This window comes from Canis lupus, chromosome 25 (assembly GCF_003254725.2).
Source record: "Canis lupus dingo isolate Sandy chromosome 25, ASM325472v2, whole genome shotgun sequence".
Lineage (NCBI taxonomy): Eukaryota > Metazoa > Chordata > Mammalia > Carnivora > Canidae > Canis > Canis lupus.
In genome coordinates this window covers 1,826,191-1,838,951 of record NC_064267.1, presented here as the reverse complement: position 1 = coordinate 1,838,951, position 12,761 = coordinate 1,826,191, and the positions used below count along the sequence as shown (strand labels likewise).

Here is a 12,761-nt window from a genome sequence, read left to right as displayed (position 1 = left end):
TGTCTCTGCCTCTCTCTCTCTGTGTATGTCTCTCATGAATAAATAAATAAAATAAAATGAAATAAATAATAACCTCTGCTTTTGCAGACACCATGCAGAGGTGATCTGTTTTAGTGCTCTTGGAAGGCATATATGATGAGTAAATTCAGCTTGTAAGTGGTTTACATGATTACATGATAAATCTGTAGCACATGTAAATCATCCTAGAGTCTGTGCAGTATTAGACCTATTGGAAAGGAAATCAAGCTGCAGGTGCCCAATTAAGTACTTTAATAAAATATGAAAACAGAATGGATAACACAACTCATCTATTATTCCATCATTTATATGCAACTGATAAGCATGGAATAAATCTGGGGTTAAAAATAATAAATCCACTACACTGAATTCTGATTTAAGAGACTAAAACTCTGAGGGGCTTGGGCTAGCCAAGTAAATGGGGTTAAGGCAGCCAAATTATCATCTTTGCCTGTTCAGAAACTTAACTTCATGAATTTCTCTAGGTGTGATTCAATTCTGGGGGACTGATCCAAATACAGAACTCTTAGAGTCATAAATCTGAATATAAACTTATTTATTCATAATCGGGTGCAGGCCTCTAGGCATTACTCCATTAAAATCCTTGTGCCCACTCACATTTTGACTCCCTGGACCTCCGTGAGGACAGCTGCCTCTGGCTTTCCCCTGAGAGTGAATTTCTTTTCCCTAAAAGTTTGATGCCTGAGAGGTTCTGTGGTAGCCCCTGTGCCATCCTTATTTGGGAATCTTAGCCATGTGGGCAGTCCATCAATGAATCCAATCACTGCCTCTCCCATGAGACTCATCCATCCTCATGTAAATGGAACCCCTCTCAACAGTCTGGCTGGCTGACACAGACCCACCTATACATGTCTGATTTCACAACATATAGGCAGTTTAAGTTCTTGCACAAGGACACTGCATAAAATATTACAGAGATTTATATCCATGAATACTCAGCTGGTAATGACCATCAGTTATGGCACTGATAACATTTGGAAAACCACTTGGAAGTTCCATGGCAATAGCTATCATATACTGTTTCTTCCCCCAGGAGCAGTTAATTGTACAGATATTCAAATGGGGGATGGTCAATTTTCTATATACATGCATAATAACATGTGTTACATAGCTTTGAAAGTAAGTTTTGTGTTCATGTAGTGTGCTGCAGGATAAAGATGAAGTGAGCCACTTATACTTGTCTTTGCTAATGGCTTTCATCTTCTGAGTTTTTTCATCTATTCTTATCTCTTCCTTCCACTCCATACATTTTGAATATGAAATTATGTGGTTCCAAAGAAGTTCCTAACATAACTGTGTTACTATGTGATGGTAAAAAAGCAACTGTTAGTATATTTCCTAATGCCAGACATTACCAAAAGCACGCAAATACAGCACATGAAGGTAAAGGGGCAAGTCCTTCAGTGTAAATTTGGAGCTCACACATGTGGATCTATGTGTGAAAGCTGAATATTGCTATTCTTATCTTTCCAGAAAACATATTAGGCATCCCCATGCAGATGTCTTTGTTTAAAGCAGCAAAGAACAGAACAGCAGAGTACTAAAATGAGCCTCCAGGTCAGCCCTATACCAAGCCAGTTTCTCTGCTTCCCATTTACATTTTGAAATGGAGCAGATCTTCTTGAATATCCCCTTTGCCCTGAGCAAGCACTATTACCTGTGCCACTAGGGCTGATCAGCCACTTGAAGTCAATGATCAAAGTGTTATTTACTCTGTAAATTTGCTAATAGTTCAGGTATAATTTGGAAAGGTAATCAGACATTGCAGAGGGGAGCACTTGATGGGACGAGCATTGGGTATTATACTATATGTTGGCAAATTGAATTTAAACTAAAAAATGTAATAAAAAAAAAAAGAAAGGTAATCAGAATCGGCAGCCAGATATAATGCATAGGACACTAGTCAGGAAATAGGGAAATCCAAGTGTTTTTACATTTCCAGTTAGTCAAAATTACTGAGTACCTTTTCCCTAATAGAGGGGGTTAAGCATACCCAAAAAAAGAAAACACAGATCCTACCTATGTAGTTTTTTGAATAAAGTGCATTGGTTGGTTGGTTGGAAAGACTTTAGGATTCTTTCAGCCACTTCTCAGTATTAAGAATGCTGTTCTCAAAGTATCCAGTTACTGTAATTGCAACAGAGGCATTTTATAAAGTGGAAATGTGCATTTCTGTCATTCTTTTCTTGGGGGAGCAGGGTTGTTGTTGACTTTTTGTATTCAAAGTAAAAACTTTTTTTCTGTTGCATTCTATACACTTTGCACACCTTTACTCTTTGTTTTGCAAAGGTGTGAAGGATAGGATATTGCAACTAATTTGATAGATGAGTCAGTTAGGCCCAGAGATAGTAGGTGATGAATAAAACAGTAATTTGATGGGAAATCTCATAGGTAGTTTCACAACACCAATTGCTAGCAAGGTCATGGAGCAGTAGGAACTTGCATTTAAATGCAAGAGTTGGTAGAATGTGGCAGTATAGCCACTTTGGAAGACTATTTGGCAGTCTATGATAAAGCTAAACACAGTCTTACCATATAATCCAGTGATCATGTTCCTGGTTTTCATTCAACTGATTTGAAAACTTATGTCCACACAAAAATGTGCATGCGAATGTTTATAGCAGCTGCATTTATAATTGCCAAAACCTGAAAGTACCAAGAACATCCTTAAATAGGTAAATGGATAAATTGTGGTACAGTTGATATTATTCAGTGATAAAAGTATAAGCTATCAAGCCAAAAAACACATGGATGAATCTTAAATTAATATTGCCAAGTGCAAGAAGCTCATACAAAAAGACCATAGACTATGTGATTCCAAATATGTGAATTCTGGAAAAGGCAAAATTAGAGATAGTATAAAAATTGTCAGGGATGTGCAGGAGGGAAAAGGGATTGAATGGGTGATGTAAAGAAGATTTTTAGGGTGGCAGAATGATACTGTATGATACCGTAGTGATGGATACATGGCTTTACGCATTTGTCAAAGCCTACAGAACTTCACAGCAAAAGAACAAATGAATTAATGCATAAAATTTTAAAAAATCATTTAGGAGAGCAGGGATCCCAGGATGAAATACAGAAAGTGCCAAAATGATCTAAATGCATTTCAAATGTTTGAAACAACCTCACTTGAGGTGGGGTAAAAGGCTCTGACCCAGGTAATTTTGAAAAAGAGTAAGTCTGTAAGAACAAAGGTAAAAGAACTATACATAAGTACTAGACTCCAGTTGATAAGGTTGTTTCCCAGGGTTATGGTTTAACAATCGTGATATATGATGCATGTGCATTTGAAATAAGTAAATGGGTGGCAGACTGGGGAATCAGTTTTCTACCTGCTGACGTAGGGGGTCAGAGAAAGGCCAGGGGAAATGCCTAGAATGATCTGTGTAGTAATGGATTAGAGGGAAGACATTAACATGAATTCACGGTTAGCTTAATGTAGATAGATTGCTATGTATAGAAATGCTCATGGATATGAGCGCGCGCGCGCACACACACACACACACACACATTAGTATCCATGGGGCCTAGAAGCAGTGACATTCTAGCAGAAATGAACACACCAACCACACAGAGCTTGGTGTCTAATGCCATTCTCCAATAAAAGGAAGCAGGGTTCTTTTTTTTTTTTTTTTTTTTTTTTTTTTAGGAAGCAGGGTTCTTTGGAAGAATGACTGATTCTAGGATTTGGCAGGGAATGTATAAGATGAGCCTGGAATATCTTATAATGGTGGAACAGATTAAAACAATAACAACAACAAAAACAATGGGAATATGTCAAAGGGGCATAGCCAACTGAAAAAGATCCCAAAGACCAAAGATGGAATAATTTAAGTAACAAAATAAATAAAATAGCATTGGATGAGAATAAGTATCTATGAGTCCACATTGATATAAATAAATGATTGAATGAATAAATGACCCAAAAGAATAATTAATAATAAAAGAAGAGCTAAATCTCCCAGGCAGAATAATTTCATATAATTTATGTAGATATTCTGCCCTCAAGGAGGTGGAGCACAATTCCCCACTGCTGAAGTAAGTGGTTTTCTTCCAAAGAGTACAGTATGGAAAGGAGAATAAAAAATCACCTTTACATTTCAGTAACCTGAGAAACACTACCTCAGTCTGGGAATTAAGGTCCACATTGACAGCGGTGAGTCATGTTGGTAGTGGTACCCCTTGATATGATGTGGTATGAACGGCACTTTACTTCTGTGGCCTTCCTCTCCAAAACCTATAGCCCCAGACTAACCATGAGGAAAGCATCCAAAAAAATCCCAGTCCAGAGACATTCTACAACATACCTTACCGGTACTCCTGCAAACTGTCAAGATCGTCAAAAACAAGGAGAACGTGATAAACCATCATGGCCAAGAGGAGCCTAAGGAAATATGACAACTAATGTATCGCGGCATCCTAGATGGGATCCTAGAGAGGAAAAAAGAAATGGTATAAAAACTAAAGACATTTGAGTAAAGTATGGACTTTAGTTAATAATACTATGTCAACACAGGCTCAATGGGCAAATATACCATATTAAGGCAAGATGCTAATAGGGAACCTAGATGTGGGGTATATGGGAACTTTGTACTATCTTAATTTTTTCTGTAAATCTAAAACTGTTGTAAAATAAAAAGTTTGTATTTAAAATACATATGGATATGTTCTGGTGTTATATGCTGCATCAGAAAAAAAATCACCAGGTCTTTGGATTTTCCTTAAATAAAAATTTGAAGTGGGTGGGGTTTCTTTCAAAAAACATGAATATGTTTTAAATAGAAATTATGGAAATGTTCACATGGCCAGAGGAATGATACATATTGAGTGAAACGCACATGTGCAGACTTGGAAACCAAATTCAAACATTGTATGAAATGAAGCAACACAGCAGAGGGAAGTGAAGCAGTCCACTGCATGACCCCAAAGCCCCATGTCTACAGTTGCCCCATTGCCAGGTATGCCAGAAATGACAAACCATCTCAATGACCCAGGAACACTTGGGCAATACCCTAAGGGCCCCGCAGCCCAGGTGACTCAGCGGTTTAGCGCCGCCTTTAGCCCAGGGCTGATCCTGGAGATCTAGGATCGAGTCCCACATCGGGCTCCCTGCACGGAGCCTGCTTCTCCCTCTGCCTGTGTCTCTGCCTCTCTCTCTGTGTCTTTCATGAATAAATAAATAAAATCTAAAAAAAAAAAAAAAAAAAATACCCAAAAGGCCCAGATTACCACTATTTTTTTAAAAGTTAAGTTTATCCACTCAAATTCTTGTCATTAATCTCAGAGAAAAACTTGGATGACATTAATGCACTCATAAAAATTAGAATATCTGATTTTGATTAGCAGAGACTTGATAAATCTCTCTCCCCACTATCTGTAATTTTAAGAGAAAAAAACCCAAACCAACAACAATGCCACAGATTGCTGTAAAAACTACAACCCTACTTAGAGCAGAATAGTGTGTTACCATGTGAATGTGTTTTATTATTAATGCCCACCTCTTTTCAGTGCCTAATCCAGGCCACAAATCACATCATCATCTTGTCCTGCTCCCCTGAGGCGCACCCTCAGGCACACTGCTTCTCAAAATTGGAATCCCAATCAGAGCATTCCTGCTACATTTAAGTGAGTTTGAAAGAATGCTACTTAACCTCACAAGCTCACTAATGAATATGCAATAATGAAGACTAATCCATCCCAGAGTTCAATTTAGGTCAGCAAACAGAAACCTTCAAGGTATTTCTTGAGATGCTTTGGTAAGCCACTGAATACTACTTCAACCCAACCTGCACTGGCAATGTTTCATGCCAACCTCATCTGTCAGAGGCTGGAAAGACAGTAACAATTCTGGAGATGGAGTAGCAGAAATCCTGGGGTCTGGCCCTGGTTCTGCCACTAACTTAGCCTATTTGGATTTCCGAATCTTCAAATGTGAAATAAGGGGATTGGTCTAGAGGGGCACTTTACCAACTTCGCTACCGAAAAGGAACTTGAACATTAATCCCCAGGATTCTAGAACTTGTTGCCAAAGAGACCCCTCAGAAAGTGGATACAGCCTTTGAATTCTTGGGTTTTATCTGAAAAGTTCATGTGCCATATATACTCTTTAAAGTATGTGTATTCATAGTTTTAGTAAAAGAATGCTTTTAATTACTGTCATTGTTATTTGCTGTTTTCCTTCTACTCAACAGGATAAAATTCCTGCTCATGGAAGATCCATGCTACATCTATGCTGTGGCTCCTCAGACTCTCATGGTATTCCTACCAATTTATGAATCAGCAGGACCAAGGTCTCCTGTACTTCCAAATTTCCGGCCTCTAAAAGTTTGGATGCTTTATTACATTCTGAAACTATAGTGTATTCAGACTTGCAAATGACGCTGAACCAAAAGAAGGAGGAAGATGTCTCATACTTCACTATCAGAGGACGTGTTTGGTCTGAGTCTCATCAGCCTCCAAGGCTCTCCCCCTCTCCTCCTTTGAATGCAAACCAATGGAACTTTTAACCAGCCCTGTGGCCAAAAGCATTACCAGTTTGATGGTTTAAATGGAGTTGACTAATTTGTTTGAATCAGGTACAAGTTTGAATATTTACTGGTTATTGAAGGGTTGGAAAGGTAGAGAGCTTGATTTATTTGGTCAATATATCTCATACAATCTTATTTAGACACAACACTAAAATTGCAGGATTTATTTTTCCAATTTAAACAATAAAAAAGGATGTCAATAAATAAGTGTTCAGAAGTTGTGTGGGTGTTTCCCACACAGAGACTAGACTATTGTGCTGACATAGTCCTTGGTCCTTTGAGAGGTAGTAACGATAAAACAATAATAATAGCTATTTGTAAAAACTGTAATTTGTTTAGCAGTTTCATCTCCTGTAAACCTCACAGCAGCCAACAGTCATAACATTGGCTGGGTTGTCCTTCTTATTGATTTGTAGGAGGTCTTTATATATTTAGGATAAGAGTCCTTTGAGGGATATATGTGTTCCAATATAACTTGGTTATTAGCTTACCTATCCACTATCCACTGTCTTACTGATTCATTCTCTTAATGCTCTTTTGATAAACAAAGATCTTAATGTTAATGTAGTCTAATTGGCCTTTTCTTTCTTTTAGGATTATTGCCTTTTTCTGCTCTTTTAAAGAAATCTGTGTGTAACCCAAATTCATAAATCTGTTGTATTTCTAAGTTCATCTTCCAAGAGCTTGACTCTTTTACATTTACGTCTCTGCCCACGCTGAACTTTTGTGAATGCTGTGAGATGCTGTCAATGTTCATTTCTTTCCATATGGATATCCAATTGATCCAGACCCTTTACTAAAGATATTATCTTTTTCTCCGCTATATTTCAATGAAACTTTAGTAATAAACCAGGTGACTGTATATGTGTGTATATGTGTTTGGACTCCTCCTTCTGTTCTGCTATTTTTCTATCCTTATGCCAATACCACAAGTCTTATAATAGATAATATCATATATAATTTGTAGTACATAGATTTATAGTAATTCTTCATATCTGAAGTTTTCTTTTCCTTTCTTCAATATTATGTTTCTGATTCTAGGTCCCTTGTTTTTCTAAAAACACTTGATAATCAGCTTGTCAGTTCTATAAAAGAGCCTACTGGGTTTGTTACCAAGATTGCATTAAACCTATGGATCAATTTGGGAAGAACTTATACCTTAGCAGTATTCTGACTTTCAGCCATTTGATCGTGGTGTATTCTCTACATTTATTTATATTTTCTTGACTTTCTCTCAGTAATGTTTTGTAGTTTCCCACACAGAGGTCTTGTACATCTTTTTTTTTTTTTTTTTTTTTAAGAAGGCAGGCAGCCAGATTTATTATTTTATTTATGATAGGCACACAGTGAGAGCGAGAGGCAGAGACACAGGCAGAGGGAGAAGCAGGCTCCATGCACCGGGAGCCCGACGTGGGACTCGATCCCGGGCCTCCAGGATCGCGCCCTGGGCCAAAGGCAGGCGCCAAACCGCTGCGCCACCCAGGGATCCCGAGGTCTTGTACATCTTTAGTTAGATTTATTCTAGGCATCTGATAGTTTTTGACCCTGGGTACATAGATTTTTAGTTTCTCTTCCATAATTTATTTTATCATCCTCATTATTTTAAAGCATTCAACCTGTTCCAAAATTTTCATTTTGTGGTGAATGCAGTGATGAGTATTTTATAACTGTGGGGTTGGAGAGAAGACATTTTTATGTTTATGCATAGTTGGAATATTCTATACAAATAGTAATAAAATGGGATTTCAGCTAAAAGCAAGCCTTGGAAGAATTATGAATGTCTGAATACTGGGAGAATTCCAGAGATATTTTCCTTTCTGAGGAATGTCTATGCATTTCAAGGGAGGCTGAGACCTGGGGCAGTGGAAACACCCCTGGATACTGGCTTATCTTCTCCGGGAGAAATTTATTTTCGCTCCACTAAAGCAGAATAAGAACCCAGAATCCTTCCCATTTTGTGTTAAAGAAGATTTTCTCCAACAGGAAGGAGAAACAGCCATCCCTCCTAACCAAGAGCCAGACTATTTTGCTCAGAGTTTTTCCCCTACAACCCTCCCATGTACAGGTTGCATCTGGTTCTCATCCCATCATTCCAGAGGTTAAGACTGGAGGTGCAGGTGAATTCTGTTGTATTCTGTTGTATTCTGCTGCGAGTAAATAATAATCTGCCCTTCTCTCAAAACTTGTTTGTGCATTCAGAATTATATTTATACATATGAATATTAAAAAGTTAATAAAAGTTTCTTTTCCCACGAGAACAAAATGTCTGGTTTTGATTGCCACGGTGTATTCCTTGGCACCTAGCACTGTCCTTAGCATGATATATATTGGTTATATGATGTATTACTTATCTACTGCTGAGCAAAGTGCCTCCAAATTCAGGATATTAAAACAACAAACACTTATTATCTCATAGTTTCTGTGGGTCAGGCATCCAGGAGCAGCTTAGCTGGATGGTTCAGGCTCAGATTCGCTCATGAAGAGAAAATGTCTGTCAGGCTGCACTTTGAGAGCTGACTGGCCTGGAGGATCTGTTTCCAAATTCACTTGTGTGGCCATTGAACAGATGCTTCAGTTCCTTGCCATGTTGGCCTCTCCATAGGGTTATTCATGACATGGCAGCTGGATTTTCCAAGAAAAAGTAATGAGAAAGAGAAAGAGGGAGAGATAGAGAGGGGGAGAGAGAGAGAGAGAGAGAGAGAGAGAGAGAGAGAGAGACTATACTGCCTTTTATGATTTAGTTTCAGAGTGATATTTCATCACTTCTGCTTTATTCTATTTTTTAGAAGCATGTGACTAAGTCCTGCTCACATTCAACAGAAGGAGATTACATAATCACAAAGGCTTCCACAGTATATGCATAGAGAGAGAGAGAGAGAGAGAGTGTGTGTGTATGTGTTGGTATGTGCTGGCACGAGTATGAAAGCATGACTATAAGGTGACCTCTGCTTTTCATAGATATCATGTGCACAGTTCATGTGTTCAGTATTTCTTGTGAGTCACTCTTAATATTTTAAGCACTAAGGCATAGCCATCAACAGCTTTCATTTCCTATCACTGAATCACAGCTCTGGCGGTTCCATTCTTGAATGGTGAACATTTGCAAAGGCTGTAAGAAATCCAAGCATTTTTCAAAAGGAAAAAAAAAATTTTAAAAAGCTTAACGGCACTCTACCCATATAGAGTACTCTAAAGTCCAGGGCTGGATCCCAATATTTACTAAATGCCTACCATGCATTGAGCATTGTGCTAGATGTGTGGGGAAAAACAGACAGATGTCTTCCCTCAAGGAAAGTAAAGCCTAGCAGGGGAAGGTAGCCATTAATGAAAAAATCCTACATGTAGACATGGAAGGTCAAATAATTATAAATGGTACACAGACAAAGTGTTCTCATTGGAATGCAGAACTCTGAATGTTACTACAGTCTCTCAAAACACATAGAAATGATGTATGTACACATAGGCATATGTGAGCATGCATGCCCATTTAAAGTAGTATTGGGGCCAAGAGAGACATATGTAACCCATGGATTCACTAATGGATCTGAAGTCTGGTTTGTCTTTCTGTTACTTCTTTAGTTGCTTCTTAGCAGTGTGAATAGAAATGTTGGAACCAGAAGCTAAATCAGATTTTTTTTTTGATGGGCCTGGCACAAGCTTGGCATGATAGTGAATTTAGGACTGGAGGACATAGAAATAGGGCACCTGGTTGAGTGTCTGCTTTCAACTCAGGTCATGATCCTGGGGTCCTGGGATTGAGTCCCTCACCGGGATCCCCACAGGGAGCCTGTTCCTCCCTCTGTCTATGTCTCTGCCTCTCTGTCTGTGTCTCTCATGAATAAATAAATAAAATATTTTAAACACAAGAAGACATAGAAATATTTTATACTCCATTAACATAGACTTTCCAGTATGTAGGCAATCATAAAGTCATTATGAAGGAAGTTCATAATAAAATTACTTCTCAAAACAGGTACATTTATAAATCATGGAAATGTTATGTATAGCATGGTGTCTATAGATAATAATACTACGTTGCATATTTGGTTTTTTTTCCCAATATTTTATTCATTTATTTGACAGAGAGAGAGAGAGAACACAAACAGGGGGAGTAGCAGAGGGAGAAGGAGAAGCAGGCTCTCTACTGAGCAGGGAGACCAACATGGGGCTTAATCTCAGGATCATGATCTGAGCTGAAGGCAGATGCTTAACTCACTGAGTTAAGTGCCCCTACATTGCATATTTGAAAGTTGCTGAGAGTGGATCTTAAGAGTTCTCATCACGAGAAAAAAACATTTCTTTGTAACTATATATAGTGACAGATGCTAACTAGAAATTGTGGGGATCGTTTCAGTGTGTGTGTGTGTGTGTGTGTGTGTGTGTGTAACTAATATAATCTATGTCAGTTATACCTTAATTTGAAAAAAGACAAAGCAAATAAAAAGGTACATTTGCCAAAAGTTGTGCCACTGAACCAGTTTTGTTGAATTTAATAAGTTGTATTGAGTCCTGCTCTTCATGCAAGACACGGTTCTAAACACCATGAGTACATGCAGAGTTTTATAATATACTTCCTGTCCTAAAGGAGCAATGATTTGAAACAGAATGGCATCAGAGCAAATTACTGTAAAGAACAATTCACCCCTGCCAGTTTGTCTTAATAAATGTATTTATCAAGTTTTTAATGGACCCAGATAGAAAGGGATTGCCTCAGGTAACCTTTTTACATAATGGAAGGTACAATTTCATAATGAGTTAATAATACATGTGTTCCAGCTAAGCAAAGCCCAGTTAATTTTTAAGACTTGTTAAATGGAGGATTTGACTGTGACTTTGAATTCAGAGGGTGCACACAGTCTTTTTGAATGAAATGGAGATGAAAGTGTATGATTTCATTGTTTGATCTACTCTTCTTGGGAACAGCACATAGAGTTGTAATGCTTGTGTCACTTATTGCTTTACTCTTTGGAGGGTGATGAAATTATTAATGTTTAATATATTTTTAATTCAGCAGGAACTTGGATTTAGGATACAGTGATACCTAGCAATGCTCTGGGGACTAGTTTATGTGTGGGCCTCTATGGCTATCTCTGGAGCAGACCAACTGGGGTCGTCACCATGGTCTCTATGCTCAGGATATAGGATCCTCAAAGAATTGCAATTTATGATTTAAATTTTACTAAGTACATATTTTACAAATTTTAATTAGCAAATTAAATTGTGCACATTTTTACCCAAACACTTACATACAGGTTAGTTGTTCCAACACCACACCTATATAGGGATAGAACTGTGCATGTGTATCTCTGCAAATTTGAAACAAGTGAGGATTGCAGGGATATAGGCTAATGCAGAGGGCTGCTCTGGCAGGGTGGGCTCTCTGGTGAGTAGAGAGTTAAGGGAGCAGAATTGTTTATTAGGAAGTTCCCTTGGGGCACTTGGGTGGCTCAATCAGCCTTGGGCTCAGGTCATGACCTCTTGGTCAATAGTGAGATGAAGCCCCGGGTTGAGCTCCCTGCTCAGTGGGGAGTCTGCTTCTTCCTCTCCCTCTGCCCCTCCCTACTGCTTGAGCTCATTCTCTCTTTCTCAAATAAATAAATAAATCTTAAAAAAAAAAAAAGGAATACCCTTGGTATCCTCACCCACATAAGTAGAGGAAGGGAACAGGGTGAGCAGGGGGAGACAGCAAGCTGGAGTACAGTCCTAATGGGCCTCAGACAATCCCACAGGGAACCCTGCCATAAAACCATTCAACAGAGTTATTTTGAGTTAGGCTGAAATGACCAAGACTTTACACACAATCGTGATTAGTCATTGAGTATGGGCCACCTGAAAAGAAGGTTTACTGTGTGTTTGACCTTACTGAACCAAAGTGGGCCCACTCCTCGGTGAGTTATAGAGAGTACACCAGGTGAACTTGCTTCACAAGGTCATCTATATTTTAAGTAACAAGGAGACCAGTGGGAATAATTTCCAGAGCTACATCTCTCTGAATTCGAGAAAGCATGCTCCTTTTATTAGTGCTTGGGATGAATATTCAGAATGGAATGTTAACATTATAATGAGGCCTAGGTCACCGCTGGTCACTTCTGGCACTTTCTGATCCATCTGTGCAGGCTTCTTCCTTCAATGTTTCTTTTTCTGTTCCAGCAGTTCGTTAGTTTGCTTCTCAGAGTTAGACTTATGGTTAAA

General features: G+C 38.5%; 2 long non-coding RNA genes across 2 annotated transcripts; one reads left to right on the top strand and one right to left on the bottom strand.

The window, feature by feature from the left end:
- Window positions 1-2,377: 2,377 nt before the first annotated feature.
- On the bottom strand, window positions 2,378-6,007 carry LOC125753658 (uncharacterized). The gene is made up of 3 exons (XR_007405968.1): window positions 5,541-6,007; window positions 4,350-4,473; window positions 2,378-2,685 (listed from the first exon to the last, which is right to left on the bottom strand). It is a non-coding gene; the product is annotated as an uncharacterized LOC125753658 (long non-coding RNA).
- A 43-nt stretch (window positions 6,008-6,050) lies between these two features.
- On the top strand, window positions 6,051-8,815 carry LOC125753657 (uncharacterized). The gene is made up of 3 exons (XR_007405967.1): window positions 6,051-6,153; window positions 6,234-6,617; window positions 7,164-8,815. It is a non-coding gene; the product is annotated as an uncharacterized LOC125753657 (long non-coding RNA).
- Window positions 8,816-12,761: the final 3,946 nt, after the last annotated feature.